Source organism: Thermobia domestica, chromosome 2 (genome assembly GCF_964235325.1).
Source record: "Thermobia domestica chromosome 2, izTheDome1.hap1.1, whole genome shotgun sequence".
In the NCBI taxonomy this organism is placed as follows: domain Eukaryota; kingdom Metazoa; phylum Arthropoda; class Insecta; order Zygentoma; family Lepismatidae; genus Thermobia; species Thermobia domestica.
Genome location: NC_137455.1, coordinates 169,057,511 through 169,074,123, shown reverse-complemented (window position 1 = coordinate 169,074,123; position 16,613 = coordinate 169,057,511). Strand labels below are relative to the sequence as shown.

General features: G+C 34.5%; 1 protein-coding gene across 1 annotated transcript in view; it reads right to left on the bottom strand.

Annotated features, from left to right (window-relative positions):
• LOC145679251 (lachesin-like) overlaps nucleotides 1-16,613 on the bottom strand; it is a 987,796-nt gene that overhangs the window by 181,765 nt on the left and 789,418 nt on the right. The window lies entirely within an intron of this gene.

Genomic DNA, 16,613 nt, shown 5'->3' with positions numbered 1-16,613 from the left:
ATTTTCAGTACATTTGAAGCAGAAATCAAAGTTCAGATGCACCTTGGAAGCTTAAAACTAAATTATTGTAAATTTTGTTACACGAAAACCTCATTCGCAGATTTAGTATACAATATTAAACATATCGACACAGTTTTGCTAGAAGCTCACACAGCGTTTCAATCAAAATAGCAAACAACTAGAGCTGAATACCATTGCTTTCGTTTGGGCAAATGATATGTTGCTGTTATATTTTATTACTATTTGAACACAAAGTACTGCTCATAAGTCTTCAATATCGAAGATATTGGAATTCGCTAATTCGATATTGATACGATATAGGGTAAAAATAATGGAAATTCAAAAGAAGTTTTCCTAGATGGATACAAGAAATAGTAATGGAATGATTTGAATGTCTTCTTCTCTCTAATGGTCACAACCAGAGCTAACCTTTGTTTAAGACTAGTCTTATCACTTATGTCTAGTACTTTGATTCCACACACAGAATATATGTGTATGCAGCGTTTACAATGGACATTGGAAGACAGAAAATAACCGTTTTTTGAAACAAACTTATGTTTATGCATGATATAACTATAGGCAAACTAATTTCTTTAATTTTTCTTAAATGTATGACCCCCGCCCCCCAAAGAAAAACATGGCCTCGGTGGCTCAGTAGTAGAGCGTTCATTTCTGATCTGTGGGATCTCTAGTTTGAAATCATCTCACGCCAGGTGAGCTGTCTGGTGGACAAACAACGTGTGCGTGGGTTCTCATGTTTCTCTCTACTGTTTTCATTTCACCATTTTGTTCATTTTAATCTGTAGCTTAATAGTGAAATGTTAAACTACACTTTAAAAAGGCATATTAAGAACATTAACAAGAGGTATTCTTTTCTTCTTCCACGTTGGATCCTACCATTACAAATAAATTACACAGAACAAAGTCAATACCTTTAATGAATTCAAACCGGTTAATACGTATATTATTATTATTATTATTATTATTATTATTATTATTATTATTATTATTATTATTATTATTATTATTTGCGTTGAATAGTATTGCCTCTTTTCTTCGACTAAATGCGGTTAGACTAATAAGTTCTAACTGCTAAGACGATAATATTGAAGCTCACTATAGTGGGAATTCAACCAGATTTGTAGACTTATACAGAATGCAATATTAGAAATAACAAGATTGCAGTCATAGGAATGCCTTTGAATAATACTGTATATAAGAGATTAAAAGTCAACTTTCGATCACAAGTCCTAGACGTGTAGAAACAAAGGTTGTATTAAGTAAGTAAATTTGTGTTCACAATATATTTCAGATACATGACTCGAAATAGAACTTCAAGAAAGAAGTGTTCTATATAGAAACTGCTAGGAAAATCTACAAGGCATGAATTTGTTACATATTCATTTTGTAATTCTGCCACCGATGCGTTTTCTAAATATCATAACAGAAACTGTAATAAAGTTCATTCTTCGGGCTTAACGAAGATAAACAAGAACAGTAAAAGTAAAAAGAGAAGCTTATGATGATGCCTCTTTTCAGAAACTTCCGCACTCAACCAATATTCACTTTATTGAAAGTTACGACTTGATACGCAGCTTTCTAGAAAACCATTGTTTACGACTACATTTCTTTTCATTAAACAGGAATATGTTGATGCAAGCTTCAACTAGAGTAACTTTACTAATGGCCACATGCATTTACCAAGTGTCATGTTCTTGATGTACTTTTTGCACGCTTTAGGAACACTGCACGTAGTCAATTGGTGCATAATATACACTTAAATGTGTATGTTATGCGCATAGCATACACAACCAACAGTAGCAACATAATGAATACTTTCTTTTGTTTTGTACACACTAGCACACAGGCTTACAGCATTAAAAGTTATGCAATTATAATGGCTTCCATTACTTTGTGAATATATGGATAAATGAAACAGAAAGTAAAATTGCATTACCCATGTATACCGGTATACATGTCGCGTTGTGAAAGTACCAGTATCATACATAAATATCGAAGATAAAACCTGATGTACGTAACTTCAGTTACGATACAACTTATTACTAGTTTTACTACTCTGATAGTTCTTAACAGTGACATACGCCCTTGCACATATTTTACTTGTCCTTGAGTCAAAGAAAGAAGTAATATTTAAGATTCAAATGATACTGAATATCTTGCTCGAAATTAAAATAAGACGGACATGATACATTCTTTTAAATCTATGGACTGAAAGTGTATACTTGAGTACTTGAGTGATAATATAATACAGTTTTATTTTGATTATGTAGGAAATTGTACTATATATGGACCGAGTTTCAGACGCTATCTTTTATCATCATCCACCATTGTTTAAATAAAGATTTTTTTATGCTAAAACTACTGTTATAAAATAATTGTTAGACTTTCAAACTATGCAATGCGTAAGTATCGAAAGTCTTATAGAACGGCTTTGTCCGTTCGTCTGTCTATAGCTCTCAGAGCAAAAATGGAAAAAGATATTGGGATGCGGCTTCTGCAATCGGTTGAACGTTCCAAGGATAGGTTTAATCTATTACGATAACTCTCTATGTAAACAAGAAGTGGTTCAAATTAGACATTTCCAGTTTCAACACTTACTGCCATAGAACGGAAACGGTAACCGATAGCGAGAAACTATTTTTTGCAAACAACTTAGTTTTCCAAAGCAACGTACCATGACTGTTCCGAATACTCTACCAAGATCAAATGTGGTTGAAATGTATTATCGGTTTCAATACTTATTTCCACACAGCACAAACAGAGATGCATTTTTTGCAATTAACTCAGCGTCTCAAGAATACCCAGCGTCCATAAATCGCTATTCAAAGCCGAAGTGGTTAAAATAAACCATTTCCGGTTTCAACATTTAGAACCATAGAACAAAATAGTATTGGATAACGACAAACGGTTTTTTGCTAACGATTCAGAGTGTCAAGATAACATACCATCACAGATCCGTAACATTATAACAAAACCGAACGTGATTCAAATTTAATATAATTAAGGTTTCAATTATGATTTCCACATAGCAAAACAGTAAGACGTATCAAGATGTGAATTTTGGAATCAATCCAGCTTCTCAAAAGTGGTTCCATCTTCTTTATTAACCGTCCATTTAAGAAAGAAATTCAAATAAACCATTTCCGAGTTCAACGTTGCCATAAAACAGAAAAAGTAACAGTTAAAGAGAAGTGTTTTTTTTTCTGGCAACAATTCAGTGTCTCAAGGCAAAGTAACATGACTATCCCGAACACTCAACCAGGATTAGAAGTTGTTGAAATTTACTACAACTTCCAGTTTCAGTACTGATTTCACTAGAGCAAAAACGGTAAGAGATATTGAGATACAGTTTTTTTTTTTCAATTGATTCAGTGTCCCAAGAATATGCTCCATTTCCTCCGTTGTCCTTGTATTTCTACCGGAAGTGGTTAATATAAACCATTTCCTTTTTCAACATTTTTCATCATAGAATAAAATGGTATTAGTGACAAGCTGTTTTCAGCAAACGGTTCAAAGTGTCAAGAAAACATACCACCACAACCCATAACATTCTACCGAAATGGGAAATGTTTAAATTTACTACTATTATTGGTATCAATATTGTTTCCGTAAAGCAAAAACGGTAAGAGATATCGAGACATATTTTCTTCAATCAAGCAGCCTCCCAATAACTATTTTTAGTTCCTCCCGTAAGTATGTATTCAAACTAAAAGTGGTTCAAATTATCGATTTTCGGTTTCAACGTTTATCGTCATACAACAAAAACAGTAAGGCATAGCGAGTAATACCTTTCTGATATGGATTCAGCGACCTAGAAACAGGTTCTATTTTTTTTATTTGATATTAATAATCTATTACAATGAGTAGTTATAGATGTACTACATCAAATTTGAGTGCTGAGTTCCCATAGTTTGAAAGTCTATCGTAGTTTTATACTGTGAAAGGAAATTCCTTTTCTTTTATTACAAAACTCAGTAATATATAACTGTAAGAACCTCGGTCTGTATCTGAGAGTACAAAACTCAATTAACATTGCGAAAGAAAGATAGTATTGTGGAACTGTATGTATTAAATTAATGAACAAAGAATTTGAATTTCAGTAATCGATTTTCAAAGAGGATTTATAAATGACTTGATAATTATATGAAGATTGTATACACTAGTACACTATACACATGAAGTTGAGGTAAAAGTTACCCAAATAAATTGTTAATCTGATTGGAGAAGTAATATTATTTAGTTCTTAAACCTATTCGATAAATGCATGGTGATAGAAAAGTATTATCCTATTTTAAACTTGTTTTAATTTCTTAACTATCAGATCCTCTAAAAATGTTGAACCTTTTATGTCTTAGATGGTGTTAGTGCCCCAAATTTCATGATATACGAATCGCATCGGTTATGAACAAACGTCATTTAACAGCTGACAATTAAAATTAGTAGACTGCAAGAAGGTTGAATGTCTTATAATTAGACGTAAGGTATTGTGTCATGAGTTTGAGTGAACTTTCCGGTAAACTGCTCTACATTTTACAATTATATTTTGATAAAGGCGAAAGTGTTGTGCAGACCCGTGAAGAAATTTGTGCTGTTTAGGGTAAGATACGTTATCAAATATAAGAGCTAAAAGATGGAACAGTCATTTTCGTTCTGAAAGTTCGATGCCAAAGATGCTCCTCCCAGCTGGCGACTAATCACAGAAAAGTGGATAATGTTCTGGCAAAACTCAAGCAAGATGAACATGTAAGCAGTTATGACGTCGGCAGTTACTAAAACATCTATCGCTAGTGTTAAACCATTTGGAGAAAGCTGGCTCCTGAAACGATCTCGACATTTCAATGCCACATGACCTGACACAGAAACATCTCCATTGAGCTTCTATCTGCAATTGTCTACTGAAACATCAACAACACGAGCCATTTTGGAAGCGATTGATTACCAGTGATGAAAAATTATCATAATCAAGGACAACATTGTGCGAGAAAGATCATGGTCGAAGCGGGAAGAATCTTCAAAGTCAGTGGCAAAGCATTCATTGACGCCCAGTACGGTTATGCTGTGACTTTGGTGGGATTGAAAGAACATCGTTCATCAGGAGATCCTTCCGCCGAGTAGAAGATGGATTGGAACCTATACCTATAATTAGCGCGAAATAACTGGCTGTGTAGAAGAAACAAACGGAACTGGTCAACCGAAAATGTATCATATACAACCCTGATAACGCCAGACCACAGACATCTTTAACGAGCAGGAAGACATTATGAGAACTTGGCTGGAAAATTTCAATGTATCAACCATATAGCTCCAACCTGCCATCTGCAGAACTACTTGAATAGTATTAAGTTAGTTTCCAAAGAGGTCTGTGAAAACCTCATGTCACAATTATTGATCCAGAAACCACACAAGCTTCATAGTGATGAGACTATGCTTTTACTGGGAAAATGGCAGAAGGTCACTAAACAAAATGGTGCATATGTGGGTGTCATAATGATATTTTCGAATAACATTAAATATATTCTCAATTTGATCTTTAAAGACTCAATACTTTCTTAACAACCTGATGCAATTTTTACAAGGAATGAACATGAGAAGAAAGGATATATCATGGAATTTTATCTAAAATTTAATGTAGACACTAGCACTCGCCACCAGGTTCTGAAGCAACTCGGAAATTGTATCAGCTAATTTCTTAAGAAGCTCTTGTAGGATGAAAGACATAACTTCTCGTATTCGCCCTTCAAGCTATTCCTAAGTCGCTCGTTTAATAGATATTCCTTTCCACTCCACACCCTTGAGAAAAAAGATGTTGCAGGATATTAAATCAGGACTTTTAGCTGGCCATTAATGCGGACTCCAACGATCCATCCATCTTCAGGGAAGTGGGCTTTCAACTATTTGTGAATGAGTTAATGCAATCTGAACCAAGAAGAATAAAAACAAATGAAACCAATAAGGAAATAAAAGATCAGTCTAACGAGTCAATCAGAATAAAGATCACAATGTGAAGGAGAGAGAAGGTAACCATGACTGACACAAAGGAAGTATTGAAATTCTTTATCAGAGACTTGAGAAGATTAAAGCTCCAAAGAATCATAAAGAAATGCACTGGAAAAAGTAGCTAAAGAGAGTAAACGCTCCTTTTCTCCCTTCGGGAAAGAAAATGGATGCTATCTGTACGTGTATCGCCAAATTTCGCTATATTGGAAGGAAGGATGGATACTTCAAATGATATTACATACGTTTGGCGTTTGAGAGTACAAATAATACTTCTTTCCCTTTGCACTTCATTTATGTGTGACTAGTACATTAAAATTCACCATTATTACTTTGAGTTTTTCTATATCGGAATCCACCATTCTTGGCTTCAAATACCTTCCAAATTATCTCTTGATGATGAGCCAATTCAAAATGCTCTGTATCACCTAAATTAAAAAACAGTTCTTCAAGTTTCAAGTTACTAACTTTTTTGTACCATTTTATAAAACCGACGATGAAGAAAGAAAAAAAAGAGAACTTCAAACAAGGAAGAATGGTAATAGATTCTCTTTTGTAACTACAGGGAAAGAAGTTACTTTTGAAAAAAATTAGATTATTTGCCTCAACACAAAGAAGGAAGTTAGCACCTACTGGTAAACTGAGAGTTTGGAAATGAGTTATAGGGTAGGCTGACAGAGAAAAACAAATTGCTGAAATAAAAAGGTTACGAGATTTTAAAATAAAACGTAGTAAAAAGAATTCGCACGCACGCCCTATTGTATTCCTGGTTAATTGATCCAATGAAGTGACAAGTGGGTCCACATATTTTGCTTTCTATTTACATTACATTGCGTTCACTCTTACGCTCTCTCTCTCTCTCCCCCCTCTCTCGCTCTTATTCTCATTATCTCACTCACTCACCCATTTTCTCTCTCTCTCTCCTAACCCCCAACCATTTCCCAACGTCACTTTGTCACTTGGCCAACAGACTGCAAAATCCAGCCGCCCGAGCAACTGCTATAATTGATACGCGGCCAAACACAGTGGAAATGTGAACCTGTAATTGTCTGCCTTCCTCTATCGCTCTCTCTCTCTCTCTGTCTGTCTCCTTCCTCTGACTTACCGTCTCGCTCGCTAAATTTCCTGTCACGTTACTTGCTGTGGGCGTGGCTAAGTGTGCTCAAAGTGACGTCTCACAGATGTAATATCAATGTCTCTCTGCCGTTTAGAAAGAGTGATTTTTTGACCTAGATTAACCGACAGCCCAGTTATTTTATTCATGCTATAGATTTAACAGTGAACTTTTATCTTCATATGGAGAAGTACAAAAAAGCGAAATAGCTCTTATCTCTAAGCTAGTGACTTACAGGCTCCCCTCTAGTACGCATTGCCCCGTTTCGATTCCCAGTGGGAGAATATTGAACATATTCTGGTAGTTCGAATTCCACCTTAAAACTGTAGGTTTACATCTCATATAGCCTCGGTGCTGAAAAAATACCCTTCAATTCAACAAAAAAAGGAATAAATGCGAAAGAAGCGTTGAAATACAGTGCATTTCAAATGTTAATTGCCTACTTCAATTACTGCATCTTTGTACGAAATTGTACTGTATGATGTTAAACAAAGGTTGACATTATGGTACAACACATTATGGTATGACATTATGACATTATGGTATAAAATGGTTTGCGTAGACTATTTGTTACTTTAATGATGTGTAAATATTCAAATGAGTATTCATCCAAAACATTTTCGCTTCTGTTTTGTAATTTTCTTCTTCAACGACAACAATTTTTTTACCCTCGAAGAACCGAACCTGAGATTAAGTATAATTAAGGTACGATGGTACCTGCTATGTAAGCACGAAGTAAAAAAAAAAAAAAAGTTGTGTTCGTAGAAGAAGAAAATATTGCCAAGTATGTTGTAGCATGATAAAAGTTTGTTAAGGGCACATTTATTTAATTTGATGTTCTAAAGTAATATGTAAGATATTCTTATTTCGATTATATAATAAATTATGAATATTCGCTGCTACACATATCAAATACGCAAATATATATAAGATATTTCTTAACCAAAAGACTCGAGGAAATAATGATGTCTTCATTGTAAGACTGGAATATTGAACACAACTGCAATTAGGCGGAAGAACAATATAGACCATCCACACCGAAACAGAAGATTCGTGGACGAACTAGTAAAGGAGGAGCCAGAGTCTTGTTAACTTTGTGATGGCAACATCAACAACAGCAATTTCTAAGATTTCAAGTTTTCGTTTATAAGTAACGATGTATAACATCTGACAAGTTTGGCTCAATTTACAGTCATTATTTCCTATATACCAAGTTCTCATTTGCACACTTTTAAACATGTACATTACATTTTTGATTAATGACTCTTCAAAGGGACGGATGACGTCACTATTATTCACAGACTCATATTTCAAACTCTATGTACTGTACCGTACGGAGTGACCTAATATAAGCCTTTATATTACGTGATCTTACAATAATTATTTACTCTCTTTAGTGCTGAAGATTACCATTCTGCTCACTAGCCGCGATCTCCGTCCGAGAATCTAGACAGATACCTAGTTTGCCGAGACAGAAGTTCGCCTTTCCATTTAAGTACGTATTTTCCTTAAGAATTTGTGGCTGTATTAAATTAATACAGCTACACTGCTTCAATATGTCTATGAAGTCTGAACCAAATCAGTAGTTTTTACAGGTAATTCTAAAATAATATTTGTGTTCAACGATAAAAAGAAGGTGTCCAAAGATGATACATATTTCAATCGATGCATCCATCACATTGAAATCAACAAAATTATATGTATGAGTACAAATTCTCATGTGTAGATTGTGAAAAATAGATAAAATGTTTATCGTAACACTAAAAATTGAAGCCGTAACCACTACTGCTATTAGAGAATGAACTTGATACTGAAGCATATCCTAATCAACTTTATCAGCATGAGTAGCAAGATTACATAGCACATGGGATATTTAATGAGATATTAGCCCAAAATTATGGTTAATTCTTTAATTATTACTTGTGTTTATTGCCCACATATAAGACATATGGCGTGTTCAGGATTAGGATTAGGAATTAGATTTCTGGGCTTTCGGTATTTATAGCCATGTTAGCCCGTAACGTACATGAGGGATGACATCCGTCGGCGATCACATTACTCGGGATATTAGGAAAGAACAAAGGAGTGGGGAAAGGAAGGAAGAGGCCTGAAACCATTATATCAGGTACAATTCCGACAAATGCCTTGGTGTGAATTAGGAAATCCCGGAGAAACCTCATTCAGGATGGCTGGAATGTAGAAACTTACACTTATTTGACCGGGTGTCCCTACCGGGAATAGAACCCAGGACTTACGGCGTGTTCAATGTACAAGACAGTCTAGTAGTACTTTTGATCATCTTAGACGTATTGAATTTTCAAGACCTTCACTGAAGCTCTTTTCTGAGTTTGGAAGATCTATTTTTAAATATTGTAAATACCTGTAACTCTTATAATGGGGCTGCGGTGCCTCAGTGGTAGACCGTTCACCTCTCGTGCAAAGGTCCTGGGTTCGATCCCAGCTCGCGCAAGTAAGCTTTGTGGTGGACAAATACCGTGTGCGTGGGGTTTCTCGGGGTTCTTTCGTTTCCTCCCACTTTCTTCATTCCACCGTTTCACTCATTTCTCATCATCATCGTCTCCTTTAGCCTAGCCAGAATAACGTGAAACGTTAAACTTAAGATTTCATTTTTTTTTATTCAAATCTCATAATATGAAAAAAGTGATTATGTTTTCCTGTCAATCAATAATTCACATCAGACGAAACAGATTGAGGTATTTGAGTAAGTCTGATGCGTAATTTTCGAGAAATCGAGAAAACGAATTCTTATGTTTTAAAAGGTGTCGTTTGTTACCAATTATATCTTCTAGTTTGTGTTCTTGTTTATGTACTAGGGTAAAACGTACAATATTACGTAACATATTATATCTATTGTTTGTGTTTATCTAACAATTATACGCGTGCTCCTTACAATTACACACACTACGTATAATTTGAGTTTACAACTGAAAATTTGTTTAAACAACTCGTTTTGTTTTCTTTTTCGAAAATAATAATAATAATAATAAAAGTAGCTATCATTGCTGCAAGTTTAGCGTGAAAGGAGGTTTACCGTTTTAGACCACTTCCATTTCACTCGTAATTTTGTGGGCTGTTCATGTTGACGGATAGTTTTCGCGATAAAGAATCGTAATGGATGGGCGTGGTAGACACCGCCCACCCACTTGTGCTTCTTTTCTTCGCACCACAAGTTTCCGGAGTAGAGGGCAAACAGGAAGAAAGGAAATCGCTTGATTAAAGTAGTATCCCGGCAAAGGAAGTCCGTCATCACGTGAACTCTCGCTAAGTCATTGCTGCTGTCACGATATTCCTTCCAACTCTTAATTCCTCTTTTGTAACGATAAACTGCTAATTGAGATGTTAATTCTGTCATATCACTCAGAATTAACATCATCTTCCCAAACTTCCTGTTTACGCGATATGAGCCTTACTTTACACTTCTCTTCACGCATTTATTTCTTTAATAATTTTGGAAAATAATTTTTGCCTCATTTGTTTTATGAAAACTCATTATGTTAGCTATAACAAGAGTATGTCTGTGGGTAACACAAATATCAATTGAGGAGTGTATTTTCAAAAGAGTACATTTCAACAATTACATTACTATTTAAAAAAAAATAAGAAAAGGAGGTGCATATACTTCTTTCTGGGAGAAACTATACACTGAGAAAAATCCGTTATCCGGACAGCGGTATATTGTACAAATATACGGAATCCTTATGCTTATTGCGGAAGTCTGTTCTGTACGGAACATACGTTATCTACATGTTACATATATACCGCCTTTTTTTCTTGCTTATATATTACATCATACCGCGGGGATGTCTGATATCTAACAATCTTCTGCCTGTATATTGGATAAGTATATGTATGTTACATACGTCAGTTATATGTAAGATCCTGACAGCCTATATAAAGTTCTTTATTTTCTACGAAAGTACGTTTATTCGGAACACTTGAACGGAAAGTACGTACTATAAAGCATACCTTTTCAGATATATATTTGCTACAGATTATTACAAGGCTGTATATTAACCCTTTCGTGGGCGAATTTTTCTACAACGGATGGGACGATATCTCCTCTATGCTAACCATCACACACTCAAACCAACCAAACAAAACCATTTCTCGAAGTGCAATTCCCATTTCCATAGTGAAAAGACATGAATAATGAGAATATCTCTTCCCAGTGCAGCAAATAAAATCACACCTAGCCTCCCTTGGCGGAAAGTATGCTTCCCATTGCCCACAAAAGGGTTAAGAGCAAAAACTACCGGATTTACGCATGTAATCTACGTTTTTAGGTACGCCACGTACGTTTTTCCTCACGTCACTGTACTAACCTTACATTATGATTTGTACTAAGTGCGTTCATGTTTATACACATCTTCTTGCATAATCCGACAATATACAAATCTTCTTACATAATCATCCCAAATATTTAGAATACGTTGGAAAGTGAAGTTCAAAAACATGCAAATGCTATTTTTTGTAAATAGCCTCCTCAATTATCATTATTAACTACTAATCTTTGTATCAAGTTTTGAAGTTTAATTTTTGAGAGCAAGGTTTCAGTGCAGCACTTTTCTTCACGCTCCTATATTACCAAACGGGTAGGTGGAGATCTTTGCGAACAGATATAGAAAACCTACCTCCCAAACATATACATCCGATTGAGTTCAAGTAACACACACAAAAAAGTGAATAAATATAAACGTTAAAAAATAAAATAAAGTGAAATAAAATAATTAACGCCCTTAGCATAGCCTCTCTTCTGCCTATCTAGCGTATGAAAAATATGCTATTGAACCAGAGATACGAAAGTAATATCCAGTGATATGATGCTCGAATGTTTGGTAAGAACACGCTTGACCGTTTTTAAAAATAGAAGGAATACACACTTCTGTCTATCTTGTTCTTTCGTAAGTTTAAAGTGAGTAAACATTGGTTATCATAAAAATAATAAATGTGTATATGCCGTATCCTCCCATATAAACCTCATTACATCCCAGGTAATATTACATTGTTTTTTAAAATATAAAACTGGCATTGTGTATACAAATTAATGTACTTTTTCTTACTTTTATCAAGACCACCCATACAATTTGTCAAAACAGTCAAGCAAGTCATGTTTGGTGTCCTTCTTTTTTGCCTCTTCTATCGAGGAAGACATGTTACCCTTAGTAAAGTGTTTGAACGTTCGAGCCACACGAGGAGAGGGATATGACGATCTCTACCCAATAAACGATTTTCTTTTCCACTTCATTGAGTTTATCTATTATGTAATTACTTAAACATGTTTAATACTTACATCAAATGAAGAATGTTAGTAATACCTAGGTAGAATATGAAATATAATTTTTGTCCTTTATGAATAGTTTATTGGTACATTTATTCCAACCTCTGATTCTAACTTCAGACACTACCAGAGACATGTCTCAATAAGTGGTATACTACAAATATAATAATAGTAATTATAAACGTGTGTCTAATACATATGTATATATGGTAATTACTTAAGTTATTAATGATTTTATATTCAGCAACAAGACTTCTGCTTTGCTTTTAGCTTGTAAAAGCCGGCCCCCTGAAAAAAAATCTTGAGTGTCTCTGGTATTTATTTCTTTATTTCTCACTTTCATGAGGCGTAGAATTAGTAAAGAATACAATGCATTGCACGTGCTTCAGAGAGGTCAAGCAGAATGTGATAAAGCGATACGTTTGGTTGTAAGAGATGATATTGTCTCTAAAAAATTGAATTCCTTATGTATCAAATATTCTATTTTCGCAAAAGATTTCTTTATTTTTCATTATACCACCTGAAATAACTTGGTGTAGATAGTCGGTAACGCATTTACCTGTCGATAGTGCGGACGTGGTTTGGATTTCAGGTCGGGGCGGGGCGAAAATTTTATTTTTGTACTAGTGTGGCTCTGAGATACACTAATTCTCTTTACAGTGGGTATTAGTGGAAACCCGGAAAAGTAAAGGGGCTGAAGAATATTGTTTATTACATCATCTCCATGAGTAACTCAAGAAAGGGCAGACTTTTCACCTCCAACGACAGCTCTTGGGTGTTCATGGTCTCTCCCAAAAAGGAGAAGAAACTTTTACGTGGGATAACTGAATGATACATGAGTAATAGATTCAATTCAAACTGATATTTAAATGGTTACCTTTATCTCCTTTAACAAAATTTCCCTCACGTGAAATTGTATTTTTAATTGACTATGATTGATATTTCTTGAATTTCTATTAGAAATTGGTAATACTAACTCGTACGTTAACTTTCACGTAATTGATAACTAAGCAAACTGTATATTGTTATTCTACAACTGAAAGAAACTGGTTGTCTAAATATGGCTAAAATAGAAAGATAGTTCTGCACGTTGGAATACAGATTGGTTGCAAATTGACTTGGTATATAGCTTATGTCTACAGTTTTCAGTAGGTACTATTATAGCTGATCTTCAAAGAAATTTCTACGAGTAACATAATTATACGACGTTGATTTAATGAGCAAAATCATGTGGATGTAGATAAGTAGAATATAGGAAAACAGTATGGCTAGATATTTATGCAAAAGCAATGGAAACAAATCAATTGAAGTTCCTATTCCTTATTTATTTGGATTTTAAAATTAAAAGTACTAAAAGATGTAGCAGCAGTAAGAAAACTATACAATCCATTTCCAAAAAAGTTTAGAAGTTCGCCCAGTCTAGATACTTTGTCTCTGTACTTGAACATTAATACTACTACAAACAAAGAGTTCTATTTGAATTCGAATTACATCAACGTCTAAGAGATACGAAATAAAAGAGCTGATGTTAACAAACTGGAAATCTCTTTACACAGTAACAAGAGTGATTAGGAAATGTATGAATTGCTAGATAAGGGGGTAGAATATACATTGTGTTTTTTCACTAATTTTTTTTATCTTTTTTTAAATAAATAATACATTTTCTTGCACTGACAGTTTAGTCACATGTCGTTATTACACACAATGCGGAATTTAGTTATTGAGCAGGGGGAGTAACATATTTGTCTTACTTCGAAAACCTATTAATAAAGCAGTTCTTTATGCCTTGTAAGCTGCTACTCATCATCATCTTCTTGTTCATCTCAACCATAGGTTCGTGGGTAACATAGAAATTTTAAAACTTTTCTTTCCCCTGGGAGAGTTGTTTTATACTTTGATAAGGTCTCTTCTTTGTAACTGCATGTAGATAGTCTATCCTTGGTCTTCCTTTTTCTGGTTTTCCATTTGCCTTTCCTTCTATCAACACGGTGATCCAATCGGAGTGCGGAATAAGATGGCCAAGTTATTTCTTCTTTTTCCTATTATCTTCATGACCTGTCGTCCTTCATTAGCTTCCTTTAAAACGTCTTCATTCCTTTTGCTTTCGGTCCATGATATGCGCAGCATTCTGCACCAACACCACATTTCAAATGCTCATCATATTAAACTTGTTTTTCTAGCCCTTTCTTTGAATGTTGGAAACAAAGTAATCGATGGTACTAGTTCGGCGTATCTGGAGGATGTGGCAATCCTATTTTCTTATGGGAAGCACGGTGTCTCCGTGATAGAGCGCTTACCTCCGAGGCATATGGTCCCTAATTCGATTCCCGGCCAAGTAAATTTGTAATGAACAACGTCTTGTCTGTTGGTTTTCTCGTACTACGCCCGTTTCCTGTCACATTCTCATTCAACCAATTCTTCTATCATTATTCACTTGTTTTAATCATCCGTTTCTCTTAGTCTAAAGGGCATAATCGTGAGACGTTAAGCTGAAAGATTTCTTTTATTTCATTACTGAAGTAGTAAATAGTACATTCACGTCAGCGGAACTTTAAGCACAGGTTCATAAAATGATATGCGTACACATTCGTGCAGAGTGAGCTTTCAGGAACTTGTATCTTATACAAAAGTAACTATATACACACAAAATGTGTTCGGAAAGTTTATGTGCACTGAAAGTAACACTTTTTTGAAATGCATTGTATGAAGTGTATTAAAAATGACCTCGTCGAACGTAAAATCTTGCCTGCATACACTTCTGCGCATTAGTGTAGTTGCACATCATTTCTAGGACATATATAAATGCAACTTGGTTTTCTGGCCATGCACTAATTATATAGAATTATGAATTTGTTATGCATAATTACTTTACGAACACTCTGTATATCTAAAATCTTGTTCCTCTTGTTTCAATACACAAGTCATTAAATGTATTCTATGAAACGAAAAATGTGAAAGTAATTTGACAATAAAGGTACGTATAATTAAAAACTGTGATGGGTTTAATTGATTTTCTACCTACACATGATGAGTTTTAAATAGTTTTGGTCTTCAAAATTCAAGGATAAAGGAAAATAAACACGAACAAGAAACTTTTCATATAAAAGATAGACATTCCATTAAAAGTTTTGTGTTGTTAAATTGTACATAAACATTTTCTTGGTTTTACATAAAATCATAGTTAAAGAATGTCTATTATCATATATTTAAAGGTTAAAAAGATAAGCCAAGCCCGACAACTATAAAAAGTCAACGTCAATATTACAGTGACAAAGACAAACGTTTGTGTGGTATTTGCTTTTATTTCGAATATCAACCATTAAAAAGACGCGTGTATTAAAATAATCCTCTCAATAAAAATGCAGCTTTATTCTTGTTGATATCTTTGGGAATGCGTTATAATTCTTTGGAAAGAAAAAAAACGTTTAACGTGGGAAAAAGAGAAATAACGTTACGAAAAAGAACACATTTTTGTTTGGTGTTACTGCAGGTAAAGTCTGAAGTAAATAGTATTATGATATACATTAAAAGGAGCACTCGGAGCTCATGAAGACGTCTGAAGACATTGAGGAAGATAAGGCAGAGACAAAATTCTCTTAAGAAGAATAAAAAAGTAGATACGAAAGAAAGAAAAAGAAATAAAAAGGTCTGTTGTCTGCTTACGGTGCCTTCCCTTGGGATCCCAGCATTTTAATTTCCTTCTCTTCCCATCTTAAGCCAAGCAGACGTCAAATATGAGCTGGTTGGAGGGATTCTCTGCGGTCGTAGAAGGAAATGAAGAAGAATCCCCCTTTTTTTCAGAGTCTCCTTGTCAACACAGAAGCATTGTCCCGATGCTGTCATAGACACCTGGTAGATTCTCTCCCTGAGCAGACAGATGGCATGCAATTGAGATCACACTCGTCCTCCTCTCTCTCTCATCCGTAACTAATGCCCACGTGGGAGAATTGCTGCATCTAAAAGAATATTATGCATCGTATCGTGGTAGCTGAACGATATAAAGAGTTACGGAGACAAATGGGAGTAGATATTATCTGATGGTTGAACTATACGGCCTTTTACAGTATATACATACATACATATATATATATATATATATATATATATATATATATATATATATATATATAAAACAGATCTACAAGGAAGTATATAATATTCGCATATTATAGTAAACTCATAAGG